Source organism: Sorex fumeus, unplaced genomic scaffold (assembly GCF_029834395.1).
Source record: "Sorex fumeus unplaced genomic scaffold, SorFum_2.1 ptg000264l, whole genome shotgun sequence".
NCBI lineage: Eukaryota > Metazoa > Chordata > Mammalia > Eulipotyphla > Soricidae > Sorex > Sorex fumeus.
The window spans coordinates 8,960,360-8,977,783 of NW_026606321.1; positions in this window are offsets into that span (position 1 = coordinate 8,960,360).

Here is a 17,424-nt window from a genome sequence, read left to right on the forward strand (position 1 = left end):
GCACCCAGGCAGATCCCGCTCCTGGGACGGGAGGACCCCCGTGCACCCAGGCAGACCCCGCTCCTGGGACGGGAGGACCCCCGTGTACCCAGGCAGACCCCGCTCCTGGGACGGGCGGACCCCCGTGCACCCAGGCAGACTCCACTCCTGGGACGGGAGGACCCCTGTGCACCCAGGGAGACCCCGCTCCTGGGACGGGAGGATCCCCTTGCACCCGAGCAGACCCCGCTCCTGGGACGGGCGGACCCCCGTGCACCCAGGCAGATCCCCGCTCCTGGGACGGGCGGACCACCGGGCACCCAGGCAGACCCGCTCCTGGGACGGGCGGACCCCCGTGCACCCAGGCAGACTCCACTCCTGGGACGGGAGGACCCCTGTGCACCCAGGGAGACCCCGCTCCTGGGACGGGAGGATCCCCTTGCACCCGAGCAGACCCCGCTCCTGGGACGGGCGGACCCCCGTGCACCCAGGCAGATCCCCGCTCCTGGGACGGGCGGACCACCGGGCACCCAGGCAGACCCGCTCCTGGGACGGGCGGACCCTCGTGCAGCCGGGCAGACCCCGCTCCTGGGACGGGCGGACCCCCGTGCACCCAGGCAGATCCCCGCTCCTGGGACGGGCGGACCACCGGGCACCCGGGCAGACCCCGCTCCTGGGACAGGCGGACCCCCATGCACCCAGGCAGACCCCGCTCCTGGGACGGGCGGACTCCCGTGCACCCAGGCAGACCCCACTCCTGGGACGGGAGGACCCCCGTGCACCCAGGGAGACCCCGCTCCTGGGACGGGAGGATCCCCTTGCACCCGAGCAGACCCCGCTCCTGGGACGGGCGGACTCCCGTGCACCCAGGCAGACCCCACTCCTGGGACGGGAGGACCCCCGTGCACCCAGGGAGACCCGCTCCTGGGACGGGCGGACCCCCGTGCACCCAGGCAGATCCCCGCTCCTGGGACGGGCGGACCACCGGGCACCCAGGCAGACCCGCTCCTGGGACGGGCGGACCCTCGTGCAGCCGGGCAGACCCCGCTCCTGGGACGGGAGGACCCCCGTGCACCCAGGCAGATCCCCGCTCCTGGGACGGGCGGACCACCGGGCACCCGGGCAGACCCCGCTCCTGGGACAGGCGGACCCCCATGCACCCAGACAGACCCCGCTCCTGGGACGGGCGGACCCCCGTGCCCCCAGGCAGACCCCGCTCCTGGGACGGGCGGACCCCCGTGCACCCAGGCAGACCCCGCTCCTGGGACGGGCGGACCCCCGTGCACCCAGGCAGACCCCGCTCCTGGGACGGGAGGACCCCCGTGCACCCAGGCAGACCCCGCTCCTGGGACGGGCGGACCCCCGTGCACCCAGGCAGACCCCGCTCCTGGGACGGGCGGACCCCCGTGCACCCGGGCAGACCCGCTCCTGGGACGGGCGGACCCCCGTGCACCCAGGCAGATCCCCGCTCCTGGGACGGGCGGACCACCGGGCACCCAGGCAGACCCGCTCCTGGGACGGGCGGACCCTCGTGCAGCCGGGCAGACCCCGCTCCTGGGACGGGAGGACCCCCGTGCACCCAGGCAGATCCCCGCTCCTGGGACGGGCGGACCACCGGGCACCCGGGCAGACCCCGCTCCTGGGACAGGCGGACCCCCATGCACCCAGACAGACCCCGCTCCTGGGACGGGCGGACCCCCGTGCCCCCAGGCAGACCCCGCTCCTGGGACGGGCGGACCCCCGTGCACCCAGGCAGACCCCGCTCCTGGGACGGGCGGACCCCCGTGCACCCAGGCAGACCCCGCTCCTGGGACGGGAGGACCCCCGTGCACCCAGGCAGACCCCGCTCCTGGGACGGGCGGACCCCCGTGCACCCAGGCAGACCCCGCTCCTGGGACGGGCGGACCCCCGTGCACCCAGGCAGATCCCGCTCCTGGGACGGCCGGACCCCCGTGCACCCAGGCAGACCCCGCTTCTGGGACGGGCGGACCGCCGGGCACCCAAGCAGATCCCGCTCCTGGGACGGGCGGACCCCCGTGCACCCAGGCAGATCCCCGCTCCTGGACGGGCGGACCCTAGTGCAGCCGGGCAAACCCCGCTCCTGGGACAGGCGCCCACAGTCTCTCGCCACGTGCGCTCCCGACTGCTCCCTGTAACGGCCCGTGGCCATCCTCTCTGGGCGCCCAGCGGTGGCTGGCGAGGCCCTAGCGCTTGGGGCGACGGTGCTGAAAGTTGGGGGTCACTGGGTTGCTCGGTCTCGGGCAAGCGCCCTCTGCTCTCCCGAGAAGGCCCTGGCGACCCTCCGGTGCCTGGTGCCGCACCCTGCCTTGGCGCGGAGCTCAGCGGCCCTTGCTCCAGGGTACACGCGCAGAGGGCGGCAGCTGACCCTCCGCCGAGTGGCCAGCGCTTGCTGCCTACTGCTGGGCAGGGACTGCGAACCTGGCCCGGTTAAGAGGAGGGAGAGGAGCTGCTGCGTCCCGGTGGGTGCAGCATTTCTGACCTCTGCAAATCAGAAGCCAGAGCGATCCCCCTTTGGTTTACGTTTTTTCCCAAATGAGTTTTTTTTTTTTATCCAGTCTTTCAGTAAAGACTTTTATCCAGTCTTTACTGAAAGGGGCCCCTCTGACCTCCAGTTTTATCCTGTTCACACCGTCCACCCACACCGAAGCTCACCTGCCTTCTCTTCTGACAGTGCTTGCCCCCAACTTGCCTGTAAGGGCGGGATCTCCGCGCAGCCCCCTAGATGCCCCCCTTCCCCTCTTCCCGCTGCTCCCTGCCGCTTGGCACTAACTTGTTTTCAATTCTGCGTTTTGACCCAGGCGATCAGTGACTTGGAGTCCCCGTGCAGTACATGTCAGAGTGCACCAAAGATACAGCAGCCGTTTGAAGGGTTAAAAAGGAGAAATGAACGATGTCTTTTCTTCTGTATCTCCCTTCTGCAAAATCTACTCCTGGGCATTAGTCTCACCCGAGCTGTGTGGGAGGGACAGTGCCTATCCGGCCACATTCGACAGGTGTTAGCCCATTGTGTGAGTTGCTGGGGCAGAGCTTGGCGCTCATACAGAGCCCTGATGAGCCCAGGGCTCTGCGGGCAGCAGCTTTGAGTCATCGCTCTGTCCCTGCTTTTTAATTTTTTTTTTTTTAATGTCAGAATCATTCTTACCTCCCCAGCTCAACAAAAACTAGCACAAGTGTGGGTGGTGGTGGAAATGGATTGAGGCCACTGATAGAACTTAGGACACTGCAAGTTTCTTCCCTCCCTGGGACTGGCCGACATGTTCTTTGTCATGGTGATGAAGCCAGCAGGCATCTCCAGTGGGGTGGGCGTGACTTTGGCATCTGTCTTTATTCACTTTGAGTTGTGTTGTGCCCTCTCATCCCACCCCCTACCCCCACCCCAACATTAAGGAATGAAAGTTCTGCAAACAGGTTGGAATGAGAGGAAAACTCAAACCATGGGGGTCTTATCCCTGGTGAAGGTCAAGGAATCCCCTGAAGGCTGCATTGCTCTGTGGGGTTCTCTGAAGTTTCACAAAGACTCAGCTGACACCCCAGGGAGGTCAGCCAACCCCTACATCAATGGGACTTTACGAAACAAGATGTTCTCCCATCCCCTTCTTCCCCTCCCCCCCCCCCTTTCTGCTGTGGTTTCTTTGTCCATCAGGGATAGTCTCAGGACAAGTCCACCCTTCTCTGGTGGCTGCCCCCAGTCTTGGCTCCTGCACTGAGCTAAGTCCCTGAGTAACTCCCTGCCAGACCTGCCGTGAGAGGGGCCCGCACAGGGCGTGGCTTGGGGTCCGACGGTCTGCTATCCAGAGATGAAGTCCTGGGCATTAACAGACTGTCCGTGGCACTTTCTACTGGGGAAGGCTAGCTAGCGTGTCTTTGGCTACTCCTAGGGGAAAGCTGTGTGTTAGCATTTCTTTATGTCAAACTCCAAGCACAGCTTAGCCGTCCATCAGTGTCAAGACTAGGGTGATGCCAGGCTTCTGCCTCTGGGCTGCAGCTTGCCTCCTGCCTGCAGAGTTCAGCCAAGCATTTGGAGAAACTGTGAGACTCAAAGCCAGTCTCTCAGCTTCTCCCCGATCCTTTAGAAGCTTCTAGAAATCCAAGTGTTACAAGGTAACTAAGAGGTAGCTGATTATGTTGTTTGTTAAGATGCTTCCCCTGACAGGGCTGCTAAGTTTGGTCTAGAAGCCATTTGTTCATTGTAACATTCTTTATTTTGCCTTATGAAATGCTGTTCTTTAATTTGGTGCTTTCCTGTGAGAAAAGATAAAGGTAAAAGGTAAAGGCCCTCCTGTTGTTCATCGGTTTGCTCGAGCGGGCCCAGTAACATCTCCATTGGAGACTTTGTTGTTACTGTGTCTGGCATATCGAATACTTTTATTTTCATTTTTTTTTCATGGGGTGGGGAGGACATGAGTGGTCTCAGAACTTACTGCTGACCCTGCACTCGGGTCCCCCGGCCACTGCTTGGGGACCATATGCAGTGTTAGCAGGGCAACCTTCCCTCCTGCCCTGTCTCTCTGGACCTTTCTTTGGAAGTCCTGGGTGATGGTTTATATACTCTGCGGTTCAAGACAGTCTCTGATGAAATCCTGTTGACTTGCAGCGCTGTGAGGCAGTGCCCAGACATGCCCACAAGATGGCCATCTCTCCCTGTCTGCACTGCTGGGACTCCACTCACACTGGTGACAAACCAGGCCCATAGGCCAGAGGAAAAGGCCTGGGCCCACAGGGCCCAGACATGAGGCTTTGTGCAAAAACCATCTGGGCTCACCAAGCTTGCTTCTACTTGACCTGGGATTCCGCATCCTGCCGTCCCAGGCTGGGGGTGTAATTGCGCTCCCTTAGTGAGGAGTGAGACAGGGTTTGCTTCCAGGAGGTTCCAATGGGGGGTGGGGGGGTGTTGATGGAGGGGAAAGGGAGAAGGGATGTGTAGAAAGTGTCTACTTCCTGCTCCTTTCTGCTAAGAACCTAACGCTGTCTGTTACTAAGAAATAAAGGTGTAAATAAAAATAGACTTTTTTAAAAAAGCAAGAACAAACAGTGCAGGCCGTGGGAATGTCAATAGAAAACTCTGTGTCAGATGAAGCCAAGGGCCGGAAGTCTGACAGGCTTATTGGGGGAGTGGGGGTAAGGGGTGGCTTAGCTGCCTCACCCAGGACCTGGGGTATGGTAGGGCTGGAGCATGGGGGAGACACTTACTTGTGGGGCTCTGGTTTAATCCCTGCCACACCTCCTGTCGCTTGAGACTGTCCTGGGAGTGATCCTGAATGCTGCTGCCTGTGGTCCAGAAACAAAAATCAAATGTGTGATGGGTGCCACGGGCAGCCTGCTGGGAAGGAGCTTCAGGGTTGGAGTGGTGGGTGCCATGTGAGTGACTTTGAGAACTATATTTGTTCTGGCTGTCATCTGGACATAGACAGGAGACTCGCTGGGTCCCCTCTCCTTAGCAGGAAAGAGGAATGTCTTTGGGCAGGGAATAAAGGGTCCTTTTCTCCAAAGCTGTATCTAACTCGGAAGAGGGTGCTGGTGTTCTGCCCTGAATGTGGAAATAGCACACAATGAATTATCTAGACCATAGTGACAACGGTTTGGGAAAGTCTGGTCGGGGTTTCATCCTGGCTTAAGAAGCTGTAACTGTCCAAACACCTGGTTTCGAAAATCAAGTGTCCATACCATGTGTTGGGATGCTTTTATTCCAAGATCATGAGAATATGATCGTCATTTATTCTCATTCTGATCATTTATCCAGCCATGAAATTATTGGCCAAGGTAGGGAAAACCGTTTTCATTTAGAACAAAGATTCGGCAATTATTGAGTTTCACTTGGTTTTGGTTTGGGGGCATACCTGGCAGTGCTCTGGGCTTACTCGTGGCTCTGCACTCCAGGATCACTCCTGGTGGGGTTCAGGGGGCCATGGGGTGCCAGGCACTGAACCAGGATCAGCCATGCGCAAGTATCCTAGTACCCTACCTGCTATACTATTTCTCCAGCCCCAAGGGTCTTGGTCCAGAAAGTTCCTTTTGATCTCACCTTTGGCCCTGGCATGACCCGCAGAGGTCAACCCTTCTCAGTTTTCAAGGACAGAGTTCAAAAGTGCTGTGAGGAATCTCCTTTCCTTTTTGTTTTTCTTTTGTGAAACTTTTAAAAGAATCCAGTCACTGTGAAGTTACAAAGTTCTTCATGACTGGGTTTCAGGCATACAATGTTTCAGCATCTCTTCCTGCATCCGCCTACCCCACCCATGACTCTCCTTTCCGTTTGTAAAGATAGAAGGAACAGGCCAGAACTTCCAAGCCCACCAGGTGACGCGCCTAATGCCAGGGCCTCTGCCTGGGAGTCGATGCCTGTGGGAGCATCCCGCCTTGCTCCCTCTGCCCGGCCGTCCCGTCCCCGGGGAACTCCCACTGACCTGGCCGCTGCAGATCTCCCGTCCCACTGGAGATGGGGGCCACGCCAGGTGTAACCCCCCCAAAAAAAAGCAAAAGAAAAACCCACTAATCCCATCACCCATATCAGGGGCCATATGGGGTGCCAGGGATTGAACCTGGTTTGGCCGTGTGCATGGCATGCGCCCAAGCAGTTGTACTATTGTTCTGGCTCCTCTAATATCTTTCTAAGCAATTTTTTAAAAATAAGAACTACTGTACTTAATTAAAAAAAGAAAAAGAAAGCTTGTTTTGTTTCTAATCAATAAAAATTTGGCTGACCTTTTAACACCCTTTCTGAAGGAACAAGGAGCCGTTCGTTGTTCCCTATACTGACTTTTGAGATCGAATTTTGGTATTTATAAGAGGCCATACATTTCTGAGAAAAGCTCCTCACCCACCTGATCTGCAAACCTTGATCCGTCTTTGAAAGGAAAATAACTCCCAGGGTGAATGCTTTCAAATCCGTCTCAGGGGGCTGTAGTCAGGTACACAGAGTGGACCATGGCCCTGGGACTCCTGGTAGACTTAATGGTCCTTGGAGGGTTTGCTCGGGATGGGAGATGCGTGCTGAAAGTAGACTATGGACCAAACATGACGGCCACTCACTACCTGTATTGCGACCTATAATACCCAAAAGGAGAGAGAGAGAGAGAGAGAGAGAGAGAGAGAGAGAGAGAGAGAGAGAGAGAGGAAAAGGGAATGTGCCTCTGCAGAGGCGGGGGGGATGGGGTGCGGGTGGCAGGAGGGATACTGGGAACATTGGTGGTGGAAAATGGGCACTGGTGGAGGGATGGGTACTCGATCATTGTATGACTGAAATGTAATCACGAAAGTGCTTAAGTCTGTATCTCACAGTGTCTGCCATGGAGGCAGGGGGAGGGTGGGAAAGGAGGGGGGTATACCAGGGATGTTGGTGGTGGGGAATGTGCACTGGTGGAGGGATGGATGTTTGATCATTGTGTGATTGTAACCCAAACATGATAGCTTGTAACTATCTCACGGTGATTCAATAAAATAAAAAAAATATTTAAAAAAAAGGTTTAAAAAATTTTAATGGTCCTGAGGCTATAAGAAGCACACCCTGTGAGCTCAGGGATAAAGGCCTGGTACGTACGCCCCCACCCCTGGTACCAACACACCCCAACAAGGCTGGATCCCCTCCTCCCTCCCCCCCCCCCCCCACCCAGAGTAGCTCTGGCAGGAACAAAGGCCAGGAAAGGAATTTCAGAGAGGGCCACAGGGCACTCCTGACTCTACCCCCTTGGCAACCGCCCTAGCAACGGACTCTTACCTAGGTAGAAGGCCGGCCCACGGGGCAGGCTGGAGAAACCCCATTAAAGGCCACCTTGAACAAAGGGAGGCCGCGCAGATGTTCCCGTGCCCATGAGCTGCTGTGCCCATGTGGCCAAGCACATGCAGTGCCCAGGCATGTGTGTCACCCAGATCTCCCCTCTGAGCTGTGTGGAGGCCTCTCTCTGTCTCCTGAGAAGCCCGCGTTGGCTCTGTGCAGTCTCTCTCCCTTCACTCTTCTTCCTCTTCCTAAAAGCCTCCAAATTAAATCTGTTTTTACTTTGCTGCTCTTCTACTCCTAAAATTTCTTTCTGTGAAATGGGACAAAACCCTGAAATTCCTGTGGAAGGCCCGAAACTTCTCCTTCCTGCTAAGAGCAAATCCTCGCTCCCGAGAGCTCTGTGGCAGGACTGGCTCCCAGCCAAGCGGACCAAGATCAGGTGTGGGGTCCCTGCTGGGTCCAGCGGGCTCTGGCCTGTGCCCCTGTGCGTGCAGGTCTCTGCAGACTTTATCAGTCCGACCTTCCTAGCTGACACGGGGCAGCAGAGGGGACAAGGAGAAAGTGACCGTCTCTCCTCTCCCTCACATAAGCCACCCATGGGGTCACCGACTTCAAGGGCACAGACAGTGGGGATGGGCGGGGACAGTTCCCAGTGCTGGGTCGGGCCTGATAGGCAGGTTCTGCTGGGCCCGGAGCAGAGCTCCAGAGCCGTCGGCTGAGGCATGTGTCTGCTCCGCCGACCCGTCTGCTCTCAGAGGTCCCTGCTCTGCCTCCAAGGGACCCACTGCTCGCCCCGCAGCATCCCATCTGTCACCACTAGTGACCGGGCCTGGCGGGCACTTGGCACATTGATGGTCAGGGCCTCTGCAGTGGTCCTCCTCGGTCCCCACCACACTGGCCCCCACCTGGCATAGCCTCTGGGCTCACCCCACCCCCAAAGCCCCCCATTCTGGGGCCCTTCCATTTCAGCTCTGTCCTGTTCAAATGGTTGCCTGATGCACGGTTTGCAAATCAAATGCTCTCTCGGAAAGAATTTAACTGCCAAGATGCTGACAGCAGGGGCTAAGGGAACAACTTAAGAGGGAGCTCTGAGTCCAGTGTCCAGCTGCTGCCACAGGGGTCCTACGTACCACCAAGCACTGCCCAGCATGGCCCTGGGCTTCTCAGACCAAGGCAAGCTCATTCAGAAATGGTCAAAAATAATAAATAATGATGTGGCAGCTTCTTGGGGATGGAGACATGAGGCAGAGCCCCATCAGCTGAGTGCAGAGAGAGCGTGGACTGGAGGACAGGCCTAGCGTGGACGGGCATGGGGCATGCGCCAGGGCCACGTCTCACCAGAGACCGTGGGCTGGAGGGCGGATCTGGCTGGAGGGTGCTGCTCAGTGGGTGCACCTATCCCCCAGTTCCAGGGAGCACCTGGCAGGCCATACCTGGCTCCATTTGCTCGGCTTGGCATGGGAACAAACCCGCTGCCCCCCAAGTCCCAGGAGCCTGGTGGGGATTGGCTGGGGTGAGAATGAGCTGTTTGGGGTCTAGGGAAGATGCGTAAGTGGCTTCTGCCCAAGGATCCGGGTTCTCTATCTTTGCTGGAGGAAGAACTCGGGGACAGGACTGCCGAGACAAGAGTAGAGCGTGTGAGAGAATGTGTGCCCAGAGGGGCGTGGGGGCACATTCAGGGGTGAGGGGCTTTCAAGGCTGAGCTGTGTGTGAGGCGCATGCCTGGGCAGTGCTGACGCTGACCGCATGTAGCCCTGGACCTGAGTGGTCCCGTGTTCATCACCAAGAAGCTGGGGTGCAGGAGGACCCCCCGGACAGACCTTAGCCTACGCTGAGGCCCGGGTGGCCCCAACTGCACAGTTGGCCCTTCCTACACAGTGGACATCTGGGAGGGGAAAGGAGCGAGTGGAAGAAAGTCCAGGCACAGGCAGGGAGTTTGGGGTTCGGGGAGGCCCGAGCTTCTCTCCCCCATGCCCAGGGCAGACCTCGCAGAACTGAGGCCCTTCTGGAAACCCACCGCTGTTCTCAGACACCCGTTACCGCTTTCCGGAAATGCAGGACCAGATTCTCAACCCAGGCCAGGCTCACCCCTTCTGGCCAGCTGGGCCCCCTCTCCCGGCCTCAGCGTCTGAGGCTTCCCTGGCAGCGCTGGACGGGCCAGCTCATGGTCTGACAGCTGAGGGTGTGTGGGCTGTCCACCCAGCTGTGATTCTGGCAGGGCCCCTCCCTTGGGTGGCACAGAGGGTTTCGCCTCTCACCAGTCCCCACCCGAGGGAAGCATGACACACCCGTCAGCAGGACCAAACAGCGTCTGTCACCCTGGAACCCGGCACCCCATGCCCAATGCCCCCTGCTGGTTCCTGCCTGGGCTGGGGGTGGGCGCACTCAAGGGAGCCCTGCTGGATGTGGCCATCCCAGTGGCCACCCAGCCGACAGCAGGAGGTGTGACATCACAGCCTGGGTATATGCGGTGCTGGGCCTCTTCTCAGGCCCCTCCGGTCCTGACCCGGGACTCGGAATTTGGACTTGGAGCTGCCAGCTGGGAGCCAGCCAGAGCCCGGCAGGGAGCTCCACCACAGGGAAGGACAGGCCAAGCCTGCAGGGACCCCAGTCACAGTTGGACAGCGCGAGGGGTGAGGTCCGGCCTCTGAGGAGTGGACCCACCCAGGCCAGAGTGTGGGCCGGCGGCAGGGGCTGCTCAGGTCAGCGGGATGGGAACCCGCCACCACACAGACAGGGAAGCGTGGAGCGAGCAGTGTCACTGCCTAAACCACCTCAGCACCAGGCCGGAACGCAATTGCGTCATTCCTGGAGACACAGCCAGCTCCATCTGCAGCACCCGGAGCTGGGAGCCGCCTGGGTCGACCATTGCCCCCCGGCCCCGCGCTCTGCCCAACCCTTGGCTGCTCCCACCTGCCCCCTCCCTTCACCCAGCTCTCAGCCTGCTTCTTCTTTTGTTTTGCTTAGTTCTTTGGGGGTGAGGGGCTCACCTAGCAGTGCTCGGGATCACTCCTGGCAGGCTCCGGGGACTGTATGGGGGGGCCAAGGAGCGAACCTGGGTGCACTGCATCAAGGCAAACGCCCCCCACCGTGCTCCGGCTCTGCCTCTTCTTGTTCGCTCAGAGCCTGGACCTGTGGCCCTCTGCACTAGCCCTGGGGGGCGGGGGCTGAACAAGGGGGACACGCCTCACTCCATAGCCTCCTCCACAGGCCGTCACAGGGAGTCCTTCCTCACTGGGAGAAGGGTGTCAGATAAGGGCACCCGGGTTCCGCAGTTCTTGCTCTTTGAAGAGGAGTCTGGGTTCCCCGCGACCCCGAGAGAAGCCCACACGCAGCCTGACAGCATTTCCGAGTGGGCCATTTCCCCCGCAGGACCCCCAGGAGCGTGATGAGCCCTGAATCTCGCCAGCCCAGGACTAGCTCCCTGGGCTCATCCAAGCCAGGCTCTGGGCTCAGCTCCCTGGGTTCACCCAAGCCAGGCTCCGTGGCTCCACACCGACCGTCTGGTTGTCCTTTTCAAAGGAAGCTCCCCGTGTGCTATCGGTAGGACAGACCTGCCCCGTGCCCACCTGCAGACCCAAGGGATGGGCAGAGAGAGAGAAGCCAGCTCGTGAGCAACTTGCTGCTGTAGAAGGGAAGAAAACGAGAGCAAAGTGAAGAAGATGGCTTGGCACAGGACACAGGAGCTGTGGGCACAGTGCCCGCTGGCCAGGCCTGGGACACTCTGCCTTCCAGGAAAACTTCCCATCCAAACGCTCACCAGTCTGTGCCAGTGGGTGCCTGATGCGAGTGGAGGAGGGGCCTTGGCCGGCAGAGGCCAGGGTGTCCGGCAGAGAGGCTCCCCCTGGCACTAAGAAGCCATGGGTCAGGCGGGTCTACAGGTTTCCACCAGGGGGAGCAGGAACGCTGTTCCACCTGGTTCCTCTGTGATTTCTACCACGGGGCACGTGAGTGGGTCCCGAGGGGAGAAACTGGCTCACACTCGATGGAGGGTCACAATCAGCCAACGTTCCATGTCGCAGGTGTGACACGGAGCATCCTCTCGCTGTGTGCGGTCCAGATCCGAGTCGGAACAGCTGGCAAGTTAGCAACCACGCCAGCACCGTCTCGCAGAGCGAGGAGGGAATCTTTTAGAGGATATCAGAATTAGGGAAGCTGAACGCGGCAGGAGACGTTCCTGGGATGGGAAGGAGCTGGGAAGATGCAGCACTGAACAGCACCCGCGATCCTAGACTGGGCTTTCCACCACGAACGTCGCTGGGTCGGAACTGCAGGGCTGCGTGCTGTCAAACCCACAGCTGCAGGTAACTGCACGGAGTCCTGTAAAAGCACGTCTGTATCTAGGTCCGGGAGGAAATGCTGGGTGAAAACTATTCCAAATGGTTCAGAATACAGACACATTATCAAGTCATTTGTGCACTCACTGTGCCCACCACTGTCCGCCCATCTCTACCCACCAGAGGTGGAGCCTAGCTGTCTGCTACCTGTTCATCTAGCCAGCCTTCCGCTCACCCAGCTACCAGTATGCTTGTTCACTCGTCAGCCACCCATTCATAAAACACCGACCAATCCTTTCATTCATCCATTCTTCTACATAGATTCATCCCCCCACCACTCATCCGTCTATGCACCTAGCAATAACTCATTCATTCATTCACCAAACCATTCATCCATCCACCAAACCACTCGTTCACTCACCCATCTTTCACCCACTCATCTATCCATCCATTAATCCTCCTGCCATCCATCCATTCACCCACCAGTCTATTCATCCATCCATTAATCCATCACCCACTATCCATTCATCCATCCACCATCATTATCCATCCATCTACCATGTATTATCTAATCACCCATCCATCCATATAAACACAGAGAGTGACACAGAGACCCAACAACAAATGGTTAAAAAAAAAAGGCAGTAATAGTTGATGCTGACTAAAAGGGATGCAGATATTCTCTTTTTAAGAAGTTTTCTTTGATTTTGAAATGGTTAAAAAATTATGTTCAAGTGGCTCCAAATAAAATGCTAAAAATAATGGCAGTAGATCCCACAAGAAGGAGCCACATGGCGATGGGGAAGGACATCCTCAGAATCTGGGCTGGGGCAGTCGCCTCCTGGACCCACCCCGGTCACTCTCCGGGTTCTAGGATGTTATTTCCACTCCCCTCCAGGCGGCAGAGTATGGCATGGCCACCTGTGTACCAACAATCAGACTTGTCTTTCCTGCAGCCTCAGACAAAGAAACCAAACTTCAAAAGATATTGTTTGATCTGGTCAAGGCGTAGCTAAGCATTCCAGAAAGCTGGAAACAATTGATAGTTAAAATTCCACAAGGTCTTTGAAGGTGAATTAGAGGTTGTAAAAATGCCGTTTGAGCTGACTTCAAGGGAGGGAAACCATAGCTGAGGTCTAAAGTCCCACCTACAGAAGGAAGGATTTTTTAAAAGACAAAAAACAGCGTCTCAGTCCCCAAAGCCTCAGGACTCCTCATTTTTCAGTGAGCGACCATAGGATCAGCCCTTAGCTCTGAATTCTCCAGCTCTGCTGCCTCACAGGCCTGGCCTGGCCTCGTTGCCGTCTCAGCTCGGGAGGCTGTGGTGCTGCCCTGCGCCCAAGCTCGAGGGAGACCTTCATCCTTCCTGGGTATGTCTCTCTGGGAGCACGAGCATCCCAAGTCAACCTTCCTCCCACACAGAAATCGGGGCGTGCTCTCATACTGCCTCCTGGGCGTCCACGTCCACGCCGCCTGAGGCCCCTAGGCTGTCTCAGTTGTCCCCAACTCAGAAGACCAAGTGTTGTCAAGAGGGGTTGAACTGGGTCTTCTCAGGGCTGGACGCCTGGGCCAGTCAGGTCGAGCGACAGGTACCAAGGAAGTAAGGAGCAAGGCTCCCGCTGATCTTTTTGCCTGTTTGTTTTTGGGTCATATGGGGAGATGCTCAGGAGTTACTCCTGGTGGTACTCAGGGACCATCTGGGATGCTGGGAATGGAAGCCCCATTGGCCATGTGCGAGGCAAACACCCTAACTGCTATATATCACTCTGTCCCCTACTATTAAATTTTTCAAAAGTTGATGTGCCCTAGATTCACACTATTATGGAATTTCAAGGGGGGCGGGTCTTGGACTTTTACCTCTATAAAACACAGGACTCACAACCCCACACCAAAGTTCTGGGGTAAGTCAACCCCCAAAGACCTCTCCTCCCATCCTCCACCTCTCCCACTGGAAACCATATTTGCTGTCACCAAGCCCTCCCCAAGTTTGGTTGATTTTTGCCAGCTCATTGGCTTTGGTTATTAATATCCCCACCTTTGCATGAAACCACCCAAGGAATAAGAATCATCAAATAGAACAAAAGGGAAAGCTTTCACGGGGCAAGAAAAATTCTCAGGGAAACAAAAAGGCCACCTGGTCACAGGCAAGGGTGGGGGGAGTGACCCAGCACATGTGTGCAGGAGGGCTGCTCCTCAGGGTGTGGACAAGCCCTTTTCCTCAGCGGGTATGATGACCAGGTCTCCGGCCATCCCTGCCTCCATGCGAAGGTGGACGACGAGACACTTGGAGCCAGGAAGGAGGACCCACAGGGGCGGCACCTGCGCCAGCCTCACTTACATGCACACGGCTTTATTCCTGATGGAGTGGACCTGTGAGGAGACAGACCAAGGCTGTGGACAGTCGCTTCCTGTGCAGGCTGTGTCCCAGACCACTGAGGAGGAACACTGTGCCAATAAGTTGGAAATGGCCAAGTCAGGGTTCAGAGGTAGATGCTGGCCCTGCATGAGTCGGAGAGCCCTGGGTCCTGGCCTCAGCCCCGAGAGAAGGGAGGAGGGGAGAGACAGTGAGGGGCCATGCACGCTCCTTGGACGCAGCCAGCCCGGGGAAGGAAGAGTCATCTCCTGCTCTGCTTCGCCAGAGAGACACAAAATCCTGCCAGATGAAGGCTTAGATAGCGGATGAGCAGGACCCAGGAACATGCAATAAAAAATAAGCAAAATACTTGGCATGAGGCTCAAAGTACGATGATCTTGAAAATCACCCTCTGAAGGAGGCAGGGTGGGTGGCTGGAGGAGCTGGTGGTAGGATGGGCGCTGGGACATTGAGTGTCCAGCAGACCGTGTGTCCGACTGCCCCCGGTGGTGGGCGGGTGCTGGGACACCGTGTGCCTGGCCGTCTCTGTGCGTTAGATGCTGCGGCTCTGTTCCCAAGCGCCTCCTTTGGATCCCCTGCCCAGCTGGGACGGCCCCAGAGCTCCGATGTTGGATTTGGACGATGCCAGGATATTGGGACAGAGTCAGTAAGAGAGGGTGACAGGGACGAGGCTGGGAAGCAGCCAGCCCAGCTCTCCCCAATTGTCCCTGCACATGTGGCAGGTAGCGTCACACCCAGACGGGATTGGTTACGAGGGCAAGGGGCTGTGACTGATGGGCAGCACAGCCCCCAGGAGGCAGGAGCTGATGGTTCTGGGCGGGAGGGAGAGGCAAGGGGAGCAGACAGCAGCCCCACTCTCAGCCCCTGAGAGAAGGCAGGCAGGCTGCAGCGGCTGGGAAGGGAGAGGGCCCGAGGTCACCAGACCCTTCCCTCTGGCCCCCACTATGGGCAGCTGAGGAGCTGTGGGGAGCATGTCTGATAGAGAAGAGGCCAGGCCCAGGGGGGTGGACCACAGGGCACTCAGCACTGCCCGTCACCTCCTAGTTCTGACCATGCCTCTCTCCATCTCTCCCTTCCTCCAGAGTCAGGCTCCTGCGATGCCCAGCCCTCCGCTGAGCTGTAGGGCTGGACACCATCCTTTGCCTCCGCGGGTGCCTGGGGTAGTCCCTCCCAACCCTCCTCTTGCAGCTTCTCCTCCCGGCGGTTTTCTGGGGCATCTAATCTCCCCCTGAATCTTGGCTCTGGAGCCCAGGATGGGGGCTTGAGCATCCTGCTCTGATCTGGAATGGCTGTGGGGTGATTCCACCCTCCGTGGCCCATTCACTCCCAATTGCCAGCACCTGCTACATTTGCAGGCCCAGCAGGTGCACCCATTAGGCTACAGCCCAGCACAGGTGTTGTGGCATCTCAGCAGGGGTCAGTGGGGGGCCCTGGGAAGTGGGGAACGTTGTTCCCACTTTCAGAGAGAAAGTTGACCATCCCCCAACCGGAAAAGTAAACAACCCTCTCCCCCCCACTCAGCTCACATTCCCCTCTCAGAAGAGACGAACTGGGACGCAGACGTTTCGAGAGCCTCTTTCAAAAAATAAATCTTCATCTAGTCAAGTTCCGTTCCTCACTTTAGATTCCTCAGACACAGCTGTTGCCAGACATCTTGCTTCAGGGAACTTTTGTTTATTTATTTATTCTTGTAAGTCAAACTGGTAATTGTTAGTGGCAGAGTGGCCCGGGGCTGCCTGCCTTCGGGTGCCTTGTCCGGCCTTCCCTGAGAGGACTTCTTCTCCTGCCCAACAGACCACCCCGTGGTCTTGGTGGTCTTGGCCCCCGAGCTATGGGTGTGGCTCTCCCCCGGCTCCTGAGCAGCGAGCATCAGCCTGCAGCAGGCCAGGGCGCGGAGACTCGCTTCAGCCCCGAGAGCAGCGCCTTGGCACCCGCGGAGGTTGGCAGCGAGCAGGGACAGGTTCCTGGAAAGCGCGGGCTGAGCTTTGCTGTGGCTGGGCCAGCGCCTGGCAGCTCCCGCAAGGTGAGATTTTGTGTCTGCACCAGTCACGGTCATGCTCACCCTCGGCTCCCAGCCACAAGGCGTTCGTGTCTCGTTTGCCCAGAGTCGAGCCAGCTGAGGTCTCTGCTCAGGCTGCAGGGCTTCCGCCAGAGGCAGAGTCCAGCTCCTGCCTGGAGAGCCAGGCCCTGCTGCTGCCCCTGGGAGGCGTCCCCCACCGCCCCGAACCAAGCCTGGGGGCAGCAGCTGGGAATCCCCTGTGGTGGACCAACCAGCACTGACCAGCAGCCCCCGGGGCCAGAAGCCCGAGCCAGAGACCCCCTCTGCAGAGTCAGCCAGACACCCCCTGAGCAGAGGTCAGCCTGTGCATGCCCGCAGGTGTCTCTGGAGAACGCTCTCTGCTCCTCCACACGCCTGACCCCCCCACGCCCCCGGCTCCCACAGCCCGTGTCCACAGCCCAAATCACAAGATCCCAGCACGTTCCTGAGGCCAGGCAGCCGCTGCCCAGCACGCCCAGGTACGTTCTGTCTCAGTATAATATTGCACCTGTTATAGTCATAGCTGTAGCTTCACTTTGACTCAATTTTAAAATAAAGTTGCTACTTGTTTTCTATGTCTTTGGTTTTTATTTCCCCCCCCACACACACACCCAGCAGTGCTAGGGGCTTATTCCTGACTCTGTACTCAGGGGTCACTCCTGTTGGGGCTCAGGGGACAGTACGAGGTGCCAGGGATGGAACCCAGGCTGGCCACAGGTGAGGCAAGTCCTCTCCACTGCCCCATCTCTTCAGTCCAGTGGCTGCCGGTTTTGATCTTGATTTCATTATTAAAGTCTGCATCTTTGCGGTCTTACCTTGTGTCTGTGTCTGTCCTATTTTAATATATTTTATATTAAAATAAGCACGGCAGCTTTTAAAAGTTGAGACTAAAGAGAGAAGTCAGGGTTCCAGGGTGTGTGTCCTGCATGTGCAAGGGCCCCAGCTGGATCCGAGCACCAAGGTCCTGAGCACTGGCCATGTAGCCTAGTCACTGCAGGGATGGCCCTGGGCACTGCCTGTGTAA